This window comes from Vitis vinifera, chromosome 4, assembly GCF_030704535.1.
Source record: "Vitis vinifera cultivar Pinot Noir 40024 chromosome 4, ASM3070453v1".
Lineage (NCBI taxonomy): Eukaryota > Viridiplantae > Streptophyta > Magnoliopsida > Vitales > Vitaceae > Vitis > Vitis vinifera.
Window position 1 is genome coordinate 7,013,103 of NC_081808.1, and position 15,724 is coordinate 7,028,826.

Below are 15,724 nucleotides of genomic sequence, written 5' to 3' on the forward strand. Positions count from 1 at the left end.
CTATGGAAGGAATGCACACAATTTTACTTGATCTAGATGTGCCTACTCCTCAAGGTCTTATACTAGTCAACACCTACACTATTCTTTCATGTCCTCGATGTAGTACCTTTTACTCCTTAGCGGAGACCTCAGTTGTAGTACCTCTTACTCCTTGCTGGACGCCTCAACCTCATGTTGATGTTAGAGGATTGAACACCTTTTTCGTTGTAGAATTCTTTTAAGATTGCTCTTCTGCTTATCTTTTAACACAATGAAATCATATGTTTGTGCAAATTTACAAAAAACCTAGGATATAATTTTGGAAAGCAATTCTAAATTTAATTTTACAAAAATACCCTTGCAAATACAAAGAACATGTTTAAACCATACAAAACAAACTTAAAATCATGAATAGGAGGACCCCCCATTTGAATGCCTAAGGGATATTTGAAATCTAAAGAGGACATTTGACTGTCCTCTAGGGCAGCGTTTGAACACCTCTTAGGATGTTTAAATGTTCTTTTAGGGCATTCTAACAATCTCCCACTTTGACATTTTTGTGACTAAGCAAAATTGTGCAATGAGGCCCCCCAAACTCATGAAACCCTCATTGAACCTAAATCTAAAGTCTTCTCAACCATTTTGCACTCTATAGTTTTTACTGCTTAAAATTTGTTCACACTCAAACAACAAACATGTGAAAAGCAATGTGTGGCAAAAATAGATAATAATGTGATGTAGTTTGATACTCTCAAGTTACTATTCCCCTTTTTTGTCACAAAAATGATAAATAAGAAAAGAATTAGCTGTGTAAGAAAATCAGAACAACATGGAATCTATAAACTGGATAAGCTGAAAAAGATGAAGAATAATGTAAGATTAATATTCAAAATACATCCCACAAGTCATAGAGAGATAGTAAATGAACAAACAACTAAAATACATCTAATATACTCTCTCCTCTATATCTAATACATCAAAATGTAAAACTATATGTCCATATTAGGCAAGGAAAGGGATGAGAGCTGGCTCCCGATTGAAATGCCACCCATGACTCTAAGACGAGGAGTCACTCATCCATGCTTTAGATCTTGGTCTTCCTTGAACCTAAACTTGAGTCAATGGAGGAAATGCTAATAGCAATCACATCTACTAATTAAATAATAAACGGGAGAAAATCGCAGAGGGAAGGATCATCAGCAGAGGGTGCTAGATCAGCCAAGTGATTAGTAGTTGGATTGACTCTAGCTGGTGGAGGAGCTACTCTTGTTTTCGACCTCTATCTCAATTATGTGATGCATGACTATGACTCCTAGATGGTCTAACCATATTTAGGTCCTACTTGGTAGCTTTAATCACATTCTCCTCATCCTCTTTTACCTTTGAGGGGCAATATAGCTCACATGTCTGAACCACTAGGTTCAGTTGATAGGTGCAAACCGATGAAGAATAAGGAGTTCATGTTGGAAATCAAGCCCATTGCTGTAGAAGGATCTAGGAAAGATAGTAGGGAATGACAAATTGTTGACACAAGCATGAGAAGTGTGGGATCACATAATATAAAAAATAGATCTGCCAATGTCAATCCCTCTCATTATGAGGACCCAATGGATGAATTAATCAGCTGCACAACCAACTTGGGTGTGGTGGGAAGTAGGATAGGATATAATGCATCTCAAATGTACCAATCAACCATGCTAGCTTGATGACATCTATTAGGGGAATGTAAACGGGTAAGAGGAGAGCCTCCTATAAAGTGTACAAACAATGATCTCGCACTTAGCTAATGAGAGGGTTGGGACATCAAATGTGTGGCATTTGAAAAATCAAATGTGTGGTCACTACAAAAGCTAATCCATACATTGAAACACTGAATTCCCTAGGAATGCACTCATTGATGTTCACATAGAACATCCGTGTGTGGTGAGAGTATGCAATCCCTCAAATTGACGCAAGAGACTCCCACCCTCGGTAGCTAAAAATGTCGGGAAGAGGAGTATCCTTGAAATTAGAAAGGACAATTTGGCATTCAAGCTCAAACGTGCCTCTCAAAGAATCGTTCATAGAAAGTAAACCTATGCTTTGTAGTTCAAAAATAATGGACTAAGAGGTCATCTATGCTACAGGGACAACGAACTGGTATTTGAGGACTTGGAGACCTGGAACGAGAAAGATGCCTGCCATGAGTACCACCTCTACAATAGGCCATGGAAGAAAATGAAGGAAAAAAAAGAATTAGAAGCTAACCTGGTATGGTCAAAAGTATCCTGGACTCTATACTGAAAGGCCTTACAGAGTTAACTTTGAAGTAGAACGAGCCAACATTGTGATAGAACACGCCTAAGAAGAAGAAGGAATGTGGAGGAGAAAATGAAAAAAATAAGGTGTGAATGGTATTTAAAGTGGGGTATGCTGTTTTTTTATAAGCACATAGAAAATATTATAAATATGGAAAAGAAGGTGATACAAAAGGGAAAGACAAGACATGCCGATGTACACTAGAAGTATACAAAGGGTGTGAAGCAAAAAGAACAAAGAAAGGAGGGAAATCAAAAGAAAAAACAACACCTGTCCACATTTACTTGGCTCCTAGCCAATCGACAAAATCAATCAAAGACATAGTGTTCCCTTCTATATGATGCCTAACATAATCTATAAAGATACGCATATTAGGGAATTTAAGTGATGAGATGTCCACATCTTTAAAAGCCCTTCTATTTCTTTCACTCCAAATGGTCCATAAAAGACACAACTAGGCAGGTAACCAAGCTCTCTTCTGCCTGTTTCCTATTTGAACCACATTTCAACTTAGTAACATCAATCTAGTTGAAAAATGCATCACCCACTGCAACCTAAATAACAACAAAACCAATTGCCACAAAATTCCAGCTATAACATGATGAAGAAGCATGTGTTTGATAGATTAAAGACACCCTACTTCTTTTCAAACGGTCCAATGTTAGGATCTTTCCCTAAGTTGCTTCCCATTCAAAAAAACCAACTCTCATTGGGACCCATGGATTCCAAATAACTTTAGATGAGAAAACCTCTGAATCCCCTAGCATTGGAAAATAATAGAAAACTTTCATAGAGAACTTTCCATTCGTTCAAACGTCTAAAGCACAATTTGCATATTTTTGCTCTTTTCCATCGTTTTAGGCATCCAAAGCATGTATCTTATGTCAAAAATGTCAAAATTGACGTATATAACAACACATCATATGATAATCTACGATTTTTCAAGTCATAAAAAATATAGTACATGTAATAATTGAAAGATCAATTCCATAGTTTAAAACAACTATACCTTGTCTAGGATTACCAATTTGTTAACCTAATCATTTCATCAAATTAATTTTGGGTCCGTAGTGTGACCACATGCGATTTGACTCATTCTAGACAGATTTCTATTTAACATGACTATATTTTTAAGGTCTTTTAATGTCTTCTATTCCCCATTGTTGAGAGACCCATGTTTAACCTTTTTTTTTTTTATCAATCATTACAACTTGTGGAATAACTTGGATATAGTATGAAAATTACCTTTCATCTATAATTGTTCATTCCACAATTGAGATATTTCCTTACTTGCAAATGATGGCTTTTAACACTTGGCTTAAAGATATGAATTTTAGATATAGCCAAGGTAGCTTTTTCACTTATGGAAACTTCAATGAATTTCTCTTTTTGAGAACCTTGGGATAGAATAAACATGTAATCATTGAAAGGTCATTAGAATTATATATGAGAAATAACTCCGTCAAATGTTTATTAGAAAAAAATAGAGGCAATTTTTCAACTAAGGAATGTCACAAAACAACTAACACATCATGCAATATTAAAAACAATTTTTACTTGATAATACTATTTTATCAACCAATTAAGGTGTTTCAAATTATAATAATAGAACTAAAACTCAACCAATTAAGTTGTTTCAAAGTGATGATGAATTGAAAAATTATGAGTTAACAATAATTAATAAAGAATTAGTCCATCCTAAAGGAATAGACCTAGACTTAAGCATTTCTAAAGAATTCTCCCTCTAAGTTCAGATCTTGAAATCAAGAATATCCAATCTTATTCTAGGGTATAGATACCTAAAGATTTCCTAAGATTCTCGAACCTAAGAGCATCTAAAAACTTTGTGCATAGGTCAACCAATTGACCTTCAATAGGGGTGTACTCTAGTGAAATAACTCTTCCCTTAACGAGATCCCTAATGAACTAAACAAATAATGTTACAATTAGGTATGAGATCTTAAACATAACCCCTAAAAGCAAGACCTAGACTTATTGAAAATAAACAAAGCACACTAAAAATGAAGTCTTAAAATAAAAACAAAAACTAAAATGACCAAAGGATTCCTAAAATGACATGGCACTAGGGATAAAGAGAGAAGCACTAAGACTAGAGCCTAGGCTATGGAATGTGATGTGCTATTTGGAGGAGGAATCTTACAAAGATTTTCTAGGAGATATAATTGTAAGAGAATCTAAAGGAGTAGACTTAGAAATTACTAGGCTTGAACCTTGAAAAGCAATTAGGTCATCTTTCCTAGTCCAAATTTGCCTAGCTTTAGGAGGTATGCCAATAGGATTTTTTTTTTTCTTTTCTAGACTTAGCGTGTAATCTACCCCCCATTCCTTTGATTCAAGATCTGATTTCTAGATGGTTAGACTCACTCACTAGACTATTCACATGAGCTCCAAAAAAAGGGAGTTGTTTGTGATCATCATAGTGTGGTGTTCAGATTCAAGAAATTTAATTTATTTATTTTTTTCATGTTTTCATTTTCACTTTTTAATTCCTTGATCCGACTATTCAATTCACTTTCATGAGTTTTATATGAAATTATTTTATCATTTAGTTCAAACTTCTTGGATTTCAAAGTCTCAATGTGGGGATTTCATTTAGTTGACATTTTTTTTTAAGATTTACATTCGCGCTTTTAATTTCATTGCTTCCATCGCCTTTTTCATCATCACTAGTTTAACGATTCTTTTTGATTCAGTTTTAGGGATGTGGGTAATGAGCTTGTGAAAGCAAAAAGACTCATTCTTCTCTTTTGAGGAGGCCTTTAAGACTACTCCTTTAGTCTCCTAGATCTCTCAATATTTTTCTAACTACCTTGGACTCATGAATCTTTTTTCCCAAGTTAAAGCAAGAATTTACCATATCATCAAGTTCAATATAGCCTCAAAGAAGGTTTCATCTTCATTCATTTTTATGCTTTTAAATTTAGTAGTTAACATTTGCAATTTTAAGAATTTCATTGTGGAAGTTCCCTCATGAGTTAATGCTAAAATATCCCATATCTCCTTAGTTACACATTGCAATTTTGCGGAACTCATTAGAATTCACACCATTGAAAATATGATAGAGGGATTTTGCATTTGCTTCACTCCCCTCATCATCTAGTTTATGCTAGTTTTTTTTTGGGCTTCAATTCTCCGATTGATGTACTATTCGTATCAATGGAGATTAGGGGTAACTACCCATATTCCACCGTGTTCCATACTCCTTCACCATGTATTTTTAAGAAAAATTCCATTTGAACTTTCTTGTGGAGGTAATTATTCCCATCAAAGAATGATGGACAGTTAATGGAAGTTCCGACACTTTGTGGTTCCATTGATTAAGATTTAATAGCAGGAATCGACAAAAATTTAATTTCTACAATTTAACCTGCTTTGACACCACTTGAAAGTTCTTGTCTTGATTGATGGAACCAACAAGGGGGTAGTGATTAAACGTTGATAAATCAATTGCTCAAATGAACATCGAATTTAGCATGGAAAAACCACCTATTGAGTTTCCCAGAAACTTCGTAGATATAAAAAACCACTTAAAGTCTAATGATTGTAAACAAATTAACTATGGAAAGAATGCACATGATTTTGCTTGATTCAGATGCACCTACTCCCTAGGGTCTTATACATATTAACATGTATACTATTCCTTCACGTCCTCAATGGAGCACCTTGTGCTCCTTAGTGGACATCTCGCCCTTGTGTTAATGCTAGCATGTCAAACACTTTTTTTTTTCATCAACAAATTCTTTCAAGATTGCTCTTGAAAGCTTAATACATGGAAAACTAGGGCTATAGGGATAATTGTGTTGTTGTACTTAAAGCTATTCTAAATTTAATTTTACAAAAAAACCCTTGAAAATATGAAGAACAAAATTTAAATGCACAAAACGACCTTAAACTTGTGAACAAGAGGACCCGACTTTGAATGTCTGAGGGGGACGTACGAATGCTGGGAAGGACATTTGAATGTCCCCTAGGGCAGTGTTTGAATGTTCATTCAGGAAATTCAAATGTCCTGCCTCCTTTTTAAGTTCCCAACTTCATTTTTTATGTTTTCTCAAAAATGTTCACTTGGGAACCATTTCATAGCCATTTTTAAAGCATTAATTACTTCAAAATACACACATACCTCGTAGAATAATCAACCTTGAAGCAGTTTGAAGTTGAATGATGCTGGTAAGACCCTTGGAGGTGAGATGCATCAAGATTCAATGTAGAAATAGAACAAAGTTGCCAACTTAAACTAAAACATCAATAGTATGAATTGTTCAATTAAAGTATGAAATATGGAAATGTTGTTTGATACGTGAATTTGTATTGCAAGATTCACTATCTGAAGAATAATAATGTCTAGTTCTTTTCATTAAAAAAGGGAAAAGAAAAGGAAAATAATGCATCTTGTGGCTAATATGGGATTTGGTAAAGATATTTTCATCCACTGAATTGTGTTTTGTAATTTTGTGTTCACATAGAAAAGCCAAAGGATCCCCAATTTTAGGTGGAATGGGATATAGAGATCATACATCATACTTGGCTTGAAATGAAAAAAAAAAGAAAATTGTAGCCCAAGAAACAGAAAAACAATTGATTAAAATCATGGATATTGCTAGTATACTCTTAACACATGATGGGACTGAAAAAGGAAATTTATTGAATATACATCCATGGGAAAGAAATAGTGGAACTAATAAACTACAAAAATGGATTGAAATATTGATAGGCTTGGCCACTTGAGAAAGAATTTTAAAAGGAGTGAAATTATTTCTGTTGGGTAATAGGTGATGATCAAGTAGTTGGCTGCAAAAGTAGGATGCAGAGAAGAATCACCTCCATCCTACTTGGAATTACATTGGATGCATCCTTTAAAAATTGGAGGGGTGTAGTAGTTATTGAAATATTTGAAAGGAAGATTGTTGGGTGGAAGAATTGTGGATAAGAGTGTCTGCTGGAAAGGGCTAGGAAGGAGATGGAATATGATCTGCTAGTCTACATAGAGGTTTTTAATCCACCATAGTATGGAGGCTTGGGTTTTTGGGGTTTGTTTCCTTTTAACAAGCTCTCTTAGCAAGGGACAAGCTTATGAAGGTAAAATATGGGAGGTTTTTGGGCTATGGATATGTAAGTGGAAAGGGACAAGCCTATGAAGGTGTGTGATAGAAGGTAAAATGTGGGAGGAGATGGGTTGCTGGGTTACTAAATCAAGTAGAGATTGAAGGTAAAATGTGTGTGATAGGCTTGCATTCTTTCACAGGGTAGGATACTGACAATTGATCAGCCAATTTGAAATGGCATGATTATTCTTCACTGGTGTTGTATGTGCAAGATGGAAGGAGGATTTACTAATCATCTTCGTTGACATTATGATGTGGTTTGGGCTATTCCACTTCTTTTGTGGTTAGATGATGCTAGGATATGTTAGAGAGCTCCTGTTGGATTGGTGTGGGAGGTGAGAATAGGAGAGATTTGGTCTGCAAGGTCATCTCTTTGTGTTCTTTGGTGGATCTAGAGGCAGGGGAATAGGCGAACCATTGAGGAGGAAGAGCTTTTCATGATCAAATTCCAGTCATTTTTTTATTCTCTCTTTTGTCCTTTGTCTAGTTTGTACTTTTTATGCACGGGTAAGTTATTTTAAGTACTTCTTCTGGTCTCTGTATTTGATGATGCTTGGTGGGGCTTTTCCTGTATACTTTGCTTGTACATGGGTCACAATCCTTTTAAGTATTGTTACTAGAAAAAGTTCTATTCACATTGAGAATAAAATAATGAGATGGATGTGCACTGGTGGCTGGAGCAACATCTTACTCATTTAATTATGGTAAGAAGTGGAGACTTTGCAGAGGAATGAATCATTGAATAAATGCTGTAGTGTGATATGAGCAGCTCTATTGTGCTAACTATCTGTTTTCTACAAAGCTGAATTATCAGCTGTGTTTTGCCGTCCTTTGATTTTGAAGCAGTGAACTTGTTGACACGATTATGGGTCATGATGTAGGCTCGAAAATTCTTCATTGAGCTTAATCTTTCTAACACATTCACTCAAATGAACTCTCTGCCCTTCTCTTTGTTTAGCTTTTAAATGAATCAAATGCCTAACCTATTAGGACTCATTTAAGCTGCTGTAGCTTTTAGTGAAGTGCTTCTTCCAAAAGATCTCTATAAAAAGAATGTTTCTGTTTAATTTTCAAAAAACTCCTCTGGAGAGGGTTTCTTCATTGAGGTGGAGATATAGGACTTTTAGAAGGCTTGCTTCAGGCCAGTCTATGGGTCTCTCAAGTATCTAAGGAGACTCTGCTTTGGTCATTTCCTGGGTGTCCAAAAAGGACAGAGGTCAGTGGAAGTATGATGGCTTGTACACCATATTATTAAGAATGCTATATTGTTGTGGATTATTCATTTTCTTGGATTTTGCACTTGGCTAGCTGGGTTGCAGATCAGCTTGCTAAGCAAGGGGCTTTTGTTAGACTCATTTGTAGGGATTCTTTACCACCTTGACTCGATGGCTTGCTTCTTTAATATCTGTGGTCTTTCTTTTTTTCCCCTTTTGTTTTAATTTTTATATCAGGTTTTGTATCTTTTGGAAGGATTTGTCATCCTTCATAGAAAATTATAAATGCTTCCAGATGAATTTATTATTTCTGATCAAAAAGGGAAAATAACATCTCATCCCTAGCTTTGTTAAACAGAGCTTTTAAGTTACATTTTTTTTTCTGATTCTAATTTTCCAAAGAATGCAGTTTTCTTCTCCATACCCCAAAAATGAATATTGGTAGTCAGTAACAACAGAATGAATTGAGATGTTAGCAATTTCATAATTAATTATCTCAATGCATTTCAGGTCTCATTATTTGAACATGTGATTTCTACTTTTAGTCTTACTTGTAATGTCCTTTCATAGTGTAAACAAAGCAAGCATAAATGGTTTTTTCATTTTTTTTTTTAAATTTATTTGTTTATTTTATTTTATTTTTTTAAATCAGTCATTTAAATGATTGGATTTAATCAACTATGAAAGGCAAATCTTAGTTCTGAAAAGGAAACAAATGGTCATAACATGCTTTGGGGAAAGAGTGAGGGGAGGTTTACCCAGTCTTAGGTTGCGTTCAGACTTCTTTTGTTAGTGCAGGATGAGACTGAAAGAGGAGCCGGATTTAACAAAGGGGTGTCGGAGAAGCAAATTCGCTTAATGATCTCCTCCCCAAATGTCCTTAATATGACCCTTATCGATTTACCTGGGATTACTAAGGTTCCTGTGGGTGACCAACCTACCGATATAGAAGCAAGGGTTAAGAAGATGATAATGTCCCATATCAAACAAGAAAACTGTATCATATTGGCAGTTACTCCTGCAAATTCTGATTTGGCAAACTCTGATGCTCTTCAAATGGCTAGAGATGCTGATCCAGCTGGTATGTCACAAGGCCACTTGTTAATAACTTGAATTTAAGTTGGTTTTGACAATCTTACTGAACTATGTATTTCAGTTATTGAATTAATGTACTTGTACATATTAGCTTCTATTTGTTACCTATTGCATTACTTTATTGACAGAATCTATTGACAGGTACTCGGACAATTGGTGTAATCACCAAGGTTTGTGTTTCAATTGTATTACTAGAAGACTTTTTCCTTATTTTTTATTTTTATTTTGCTTTTAAATTAGTTGCAGTCCTGACCATATGCTTGAATAACAGTATTATGTTGTACTTCTGTTTTTTTTGTAGCTAGATATAATGGACAGGGGGACTAATGCGTGTAATTTTCTGCTTGGAAACATTGTTCCACTTAGCCTTGGTTACGTCGGTGTTGTGAATCGCAGTCAAGAGGTAAACTATTAAAACTTAGACAGTTTTCATATGCTATCATTATTTGTAACTTCTATCTTGCATGTAGGCTTCTCAAAGTCTTCTTAGTTCTTCTCTGTTTATTCTCAAAATTTTATTTAAAATATCCAAATTCCAAACAATTTTGATGCAAGAAAAAAAAAAAAAAAAGGAGAAGAGGTTTCCTGTCTCCTGCAAATTTGTCACTCTGCTCATTACAATACTATTTTAAACTGGTTCCTTTTTATATTGCCCTATGGTTGTTTATTGGAAGGATGAGGTGTAACCTGTTGGTATTTTAGTCCTAGGAAATGAGCTGATTTAGTGAGGCAGTCCATAATAAGCCTTACTTCGTTTTTCTTGCTTCTAGTTCTTGGTAACCTTATCACAAAGTCCATAGGGATGTGATTCCATTTGCACTCTGGTATAGGTAATGGTTGCAACAACTCTGCAGGTTTCTGATGCTCAACTTTCATCTATTAACAAATTTGACAATTGGCTACATATTAAGCAATGTCTCTCTTCATTCCTCTCCACCAAAATTGCCTCTTTATATCTTAGTACATTTCTGGAGAGTCTTGGAGAGTAGAAGGCTTAGATTGGCCCCCTATCTCAGAAGAGAGTGCTTCTAGGTTGGATTCCCCTTTTACTGAAGAAGAGATTTCTAAAGCCATTTTTCAGTTAGATAAGGATAAGGCGCCGGGGCTTGATGGATTTACCATTGTAGTGTTTCAAGATTGTTGGGATGTGATCAAAGAGGACTTAGTGAGGGTGTTCGCACAATTTCACAGAAGCGGGATTATTAATCAAAGCACCAATGCCACCTTTATTGTTCTTTTGCCCAAAAAAAGCCAGACAAAAAAAGTTTTAGACTTTAGACCTATTAGCTTGATCACTTTTTTTTACAAGATAATAGCCAAAGTTCTATCAGGGCGATTAAGAGGTGTACTACATGAAACTATCCATTCTACTCAAGGCGCTTTTGTTCAAGGGAGACAAATTTTGGACACAATTCTTATAGCCAATGAGATAGTGGATGAGAAAAGACGATTAGGGGAGGAAGGAGTTGTCTTCAAAATTGACTTTGAAAAGGCTTATGACCATGTGAATTGGGATTTTTTAGATCATGTGTTGGAGAAGAAGGGGTTTAGTTTTAGATGGAGGACCTGGATGAGAGGTTGTTTGTCTTCGGTCTCTTATGCAATTTTAGTGAATGGAAACGCTTAAGGGTGGGCCAAGGCAACTAGAGGATTAAGACAAGGTGATCCTATATCCCATTTTCTGTTTACTATCACCGCCAATGTGTTGAGTAGGATGTTGTTGAGAGCAGAGGAAAGAAGTTTGTTGGAGGGCTTCAGTGTAGGTAGGAATAGAACAAGGGTGTCCCATCTGCAATTCGCAGATGATACCGTCATCTTTTCTAGCACTTGTGCGGAAGAACTGCAAACTCTTAAGAATTTATTGTTAGTGTTTGGGCAAATTTCTGGGCTTAAGGTCAATCTTGACAAGAGTAACCTTTTTGGCATCAATCTTGATAAGGATCATCTCTCTAGGTTGGTCTTGATGCTTGATTGCAGGGCTTCTGATTGACCTATACTCTACTTGGGTCTTCTTTTGGGAGGGAATCTAAAGGCTTTTGGGATCTGGTGATTGAGAGAATCTCGCGGAGATTAGATGGGTGGCAAAAGACTTATTTATCTTTTGGAGGTAGGATAACTCTTATCCACTTATGCCTGTCCCACATTCCTAGCTACTTTATTTCCTTGTTCAAGATTCCCGCTTCAGTGGCTGCAAAAATTGAGAGATTGCAAAGGGATTTCCTTTGGTCAGGGGTTGGGAAAGGTAAAAGAGATCATCTTATTAGTTGGGATGTAGTGTGTAAATTGAAGGCAAAAGGGGGATTGGGGTTTGGGAAGATTTCTCTAAGGAATCTCGCTCTTTTAGGGAAATGGTTGTGGAGGTATCCTAGGGAGAGTTTAGCTATGTGGCATCAGGTCATTCTAAGCATTTATGGGACACATTCTAATGGTTGGGATGCCAACTCTATAGTTAGATGGTCACATCGTTGTCCTTGGAAGGTTATTGCACAAGTCTTTTAGGATTTTTCCAAGTATACTCGATTTGTGGTAGGAGATGGGGAAAAAATTCTCTTATGGGAAGACTTGTGGTGGGGGGACCAACCTTTGGGATTCCAATATCCAAGACTATTTAGAGTAGTCACTGATAAAAATATTCCCATATTTTCAATTCTCGGTTCTGCTCGCCCCTTCTCTTGGAACTTTAATTTCTGTCGTAACCTTTCCGATTCTGAGATAGAAGATTTAGAAAGCCTCATGTGTTCACTTGATTGTTTTCATTTATCCCTATTGGTTTGAGATGCAAGATCTTGGTCTTTATCTTCTTCAGGGTTATTTACAATCAAGTCTTTTTTTCTAGCCTTGACCCACCTTTCCAATTTATCTCTAGTTTTCCCTACTAATTTTGTATGGAATTCTCAAGTCTCTTTTAAAGTCAAGTCCTTTGTCTGATTAGTGGCACACAAGAAGGTAAATACTAATGACTTGCTACAATTAAGAAGACCCTACAAAGCTCTTAGTCTTGACATTTGTAAGTTGTGTATGAAGCATGGAGAATCAACATATCATATTTTCTTACATTGTTCTTTGACAATGGGGTTGTGGCATAAATTATTTCAGTTAGCCAAAATGGATTAGGTTCCCTCGAGAAGCATTTCCGACATGATGTCCATCAAACTGCGTGCATTGCTTTAATTTGGGTTGTGTGGCGGGAAAGAAATGATTGGATTTTTGAGGATAAAGCTAGGAATTCAGAGAATCTATGGGATTCCATTCACTTCCTTGCTTCTCTTTAGGCTTTTTGCTCCATGGATTTTAAGGGCATCCCCCTTAATATGTTACAACTAGATTGACTAGCAATGTGTAGCTCCAATGGGATGGTCTAGCTAAGAGAGTTTGTTTGTTGTTTTTACCTTTTAGCTTCTTGTTTTTGTATTCTTATTGTTTAGTTTTCTTTAGTGGGAGGATTCCTCATCCTTCTTTTGTACTTCTTAATTCTATCAATATATTTCTTTGTTGTTTCCTATAAAAAAAAATATCTTAATACATTTTGGTACTCCTAGGGTGAATTGTATACTTTTCTCTATGAGCATTTGCTATACTTTCATTTCTCAATTCTACATCCCTTGGAACACACAATCTTCCTTTAAATCTTACACTCCCACATGCATGCATGACCAATATTGTCTACCTCACCTTCCACCAATTGAGCTCTAACCTTCTCTAAAATCTCATCATGAACTTGGGCCTCCGCTACTTTTTGGATAATCCTTGATCTAGCCGACATACTATACAAGCATGAGCCTTGTCCTTCCCAACCAAGACACATCTCAAAATCCTCAATAACTGCATATATCTCTAACTCTCTCAACCACAAGCTAGACAATTGTCCATAGTTCTTTCTACTAAGGGCATCTGCCACGACATTTATCTTTCTAAGATGGTAGTGAAGAACAAAATCATAATCTTCTAATGTCTCCATCCATCTATGTTGTTTAGAGTTCAAATCCTTTTGAGTAAAAATGTATTTTAAACTCTTATGATCAGAGTACACCTCAAATTTCTCTCCATATAAATAGTGTCTCTAAGCCCTAAGGGGAAAAACCATTACTGCAAGCTCTAAATCATGTGTTGGATAGTTTTGTTCATAGGGCTTAAATTGCCTTGAGGCATAAACTATCACCTTGCCTTGTTGCATTAATATACATCTTGAGCCAACTGTAGAAGCATCACAATAAATCGTAAATAACACTCCACTAATAGGGGTGATTAATATTGGAGCAGTGGTTACTTACCAAAAAAATAAAATAAAATATTGGAGCAGTGGTTAATTTTTGCTTAACTCCTAAAAAACATTTTCACACTACTAATTCCATTCAAAGTTTAACCATTTTTTTGGTCAACCGGGTAATTGGTATTGCAATTCTAGAGAAGTTATCCACAAACTTCTCATAATATCCAAAAACCAGTCCTAAAAAACTCCTAACTTCAAATACATTAGTTGGCCTCTATCGATCCTGCACAACTCCCACCTTGGAATGATCTATTGTTATCCCTGCTTTAGAAATTACATGGCTTAGAAAATTTACTTTAGTAAGCCAAAACTCACTTTTGTCCAGCTTCCCATACACTCAAGCTTCCAATAGTGGTCACTAAATGTTGCTTATGCTCATTCAAACTCCTCAAGTAAATTAGGATGCCATCCACAAAGATAATCTCAAATTGATCCAAGTAAGCACAAAATATTCTATCATTAAATCCATAAAAGTAATGGGGACATTCATTAGTTGAAAAGGCATGACTAGGAATTCATAATTGCCCATATCTTGTTCTAAATGTTGTTTTATAGACATCTTCCTCTCTAACCCTCAATGGATACTACATAGTTCTCAAATCAATCTTACTAAAACACTTTGCTCCTTTCAAATGATCAAACAAATCATCTATTCTTGGAAGAGGATGCTTATTCTTCACAACAACTCTATTCAACTTCTTATGGTCAATACGTAACCTTAAGGCGCCATCTTTCTTTTTCACAAACAACACTAGGGCTTCCCATGGTGATGTACTTGGCCGAATAAAACCCTTATTCAACAATTCCTTTAACCAAGTTTTCAATTCCTTCAACTCAAGAGGGGCCATCCTATAGGGTGCCATTAAAATAGGATTTGTTCCTGAATATACCTTGATAAAAAAATCAAACTCTCTATGTGGTGCTAAACCCAGTGGTTTAGTTGGAGATACATCATGAAACTTTCTCACCATTGGAATTTCCATAAGGTCCTTCTGGGCTTTTTCCTTACTATGGAGACATGTGTGGACCCGCATTTTTCACGTGCGTCCCCACTCGATTGGCGAGACTCGCTTTTTATTTATGAAAAATTAATTTTAGAAAAAGTTGGAGTCGCCACTTATTTTATTTTTATTTTAAAGGGAAAAAAAATAAAACAAGAAAGAAAAACCCTAAAATGTGACTCCATAATTTTTGGAAAAAGCATGTTTTTGGAAAACCCGAGTCTAGGTCCGGGGATCAGGTTACTTATTGGGAAGGTACCCCTAGGAGGTAACACCCCTCTAAGCCCTAAAGAGGTCTCTACTGACTAAATTGAGGGAAGTGTGGCAATTAATTGATTAATTGAGGATACCTGGGTTGACTAAGGTGATTACAAAAAAATGGCATGTCTAACAAGAAAAATCTGATTATAAGATAGAGTCGAAGTGCGTACCTAAACGGCTTCTCAAGCGCCATCATAAAACATAAAAGTTAATGTAGAAATATATCACACAACATGTGTTTTATCCAAGATAATAAGACAAGCATCAAATATACATCAAGGCAATCAAGCATGTCATCGAGCAAGGGCATGGTACACAAAGATATGGATATTCATGGAATTTCAAAAGTGGGGAGATGGAGAGCGTACCTGGATAGCAAGCTAATACTCCCCATGGGAAACAAAGTTAGCTCAATAACTAATTCAAAATAATCTCATATATAACACAAAGAGGAAGCACAATCAATCAATTATCAAACAG

General features: G+C 35.8%; 1 pseudogene; it reads left to right on the forward strand.

The window, feature by feature from the left end:
- LOC100264530 (dynamin-related protein 3A-like) overlaps nt 1–15,724 on the forward strand; it is a 75,133-nt pseudogene that overhangs the window by 3,441 nt on the left and 55,968 nt on the right.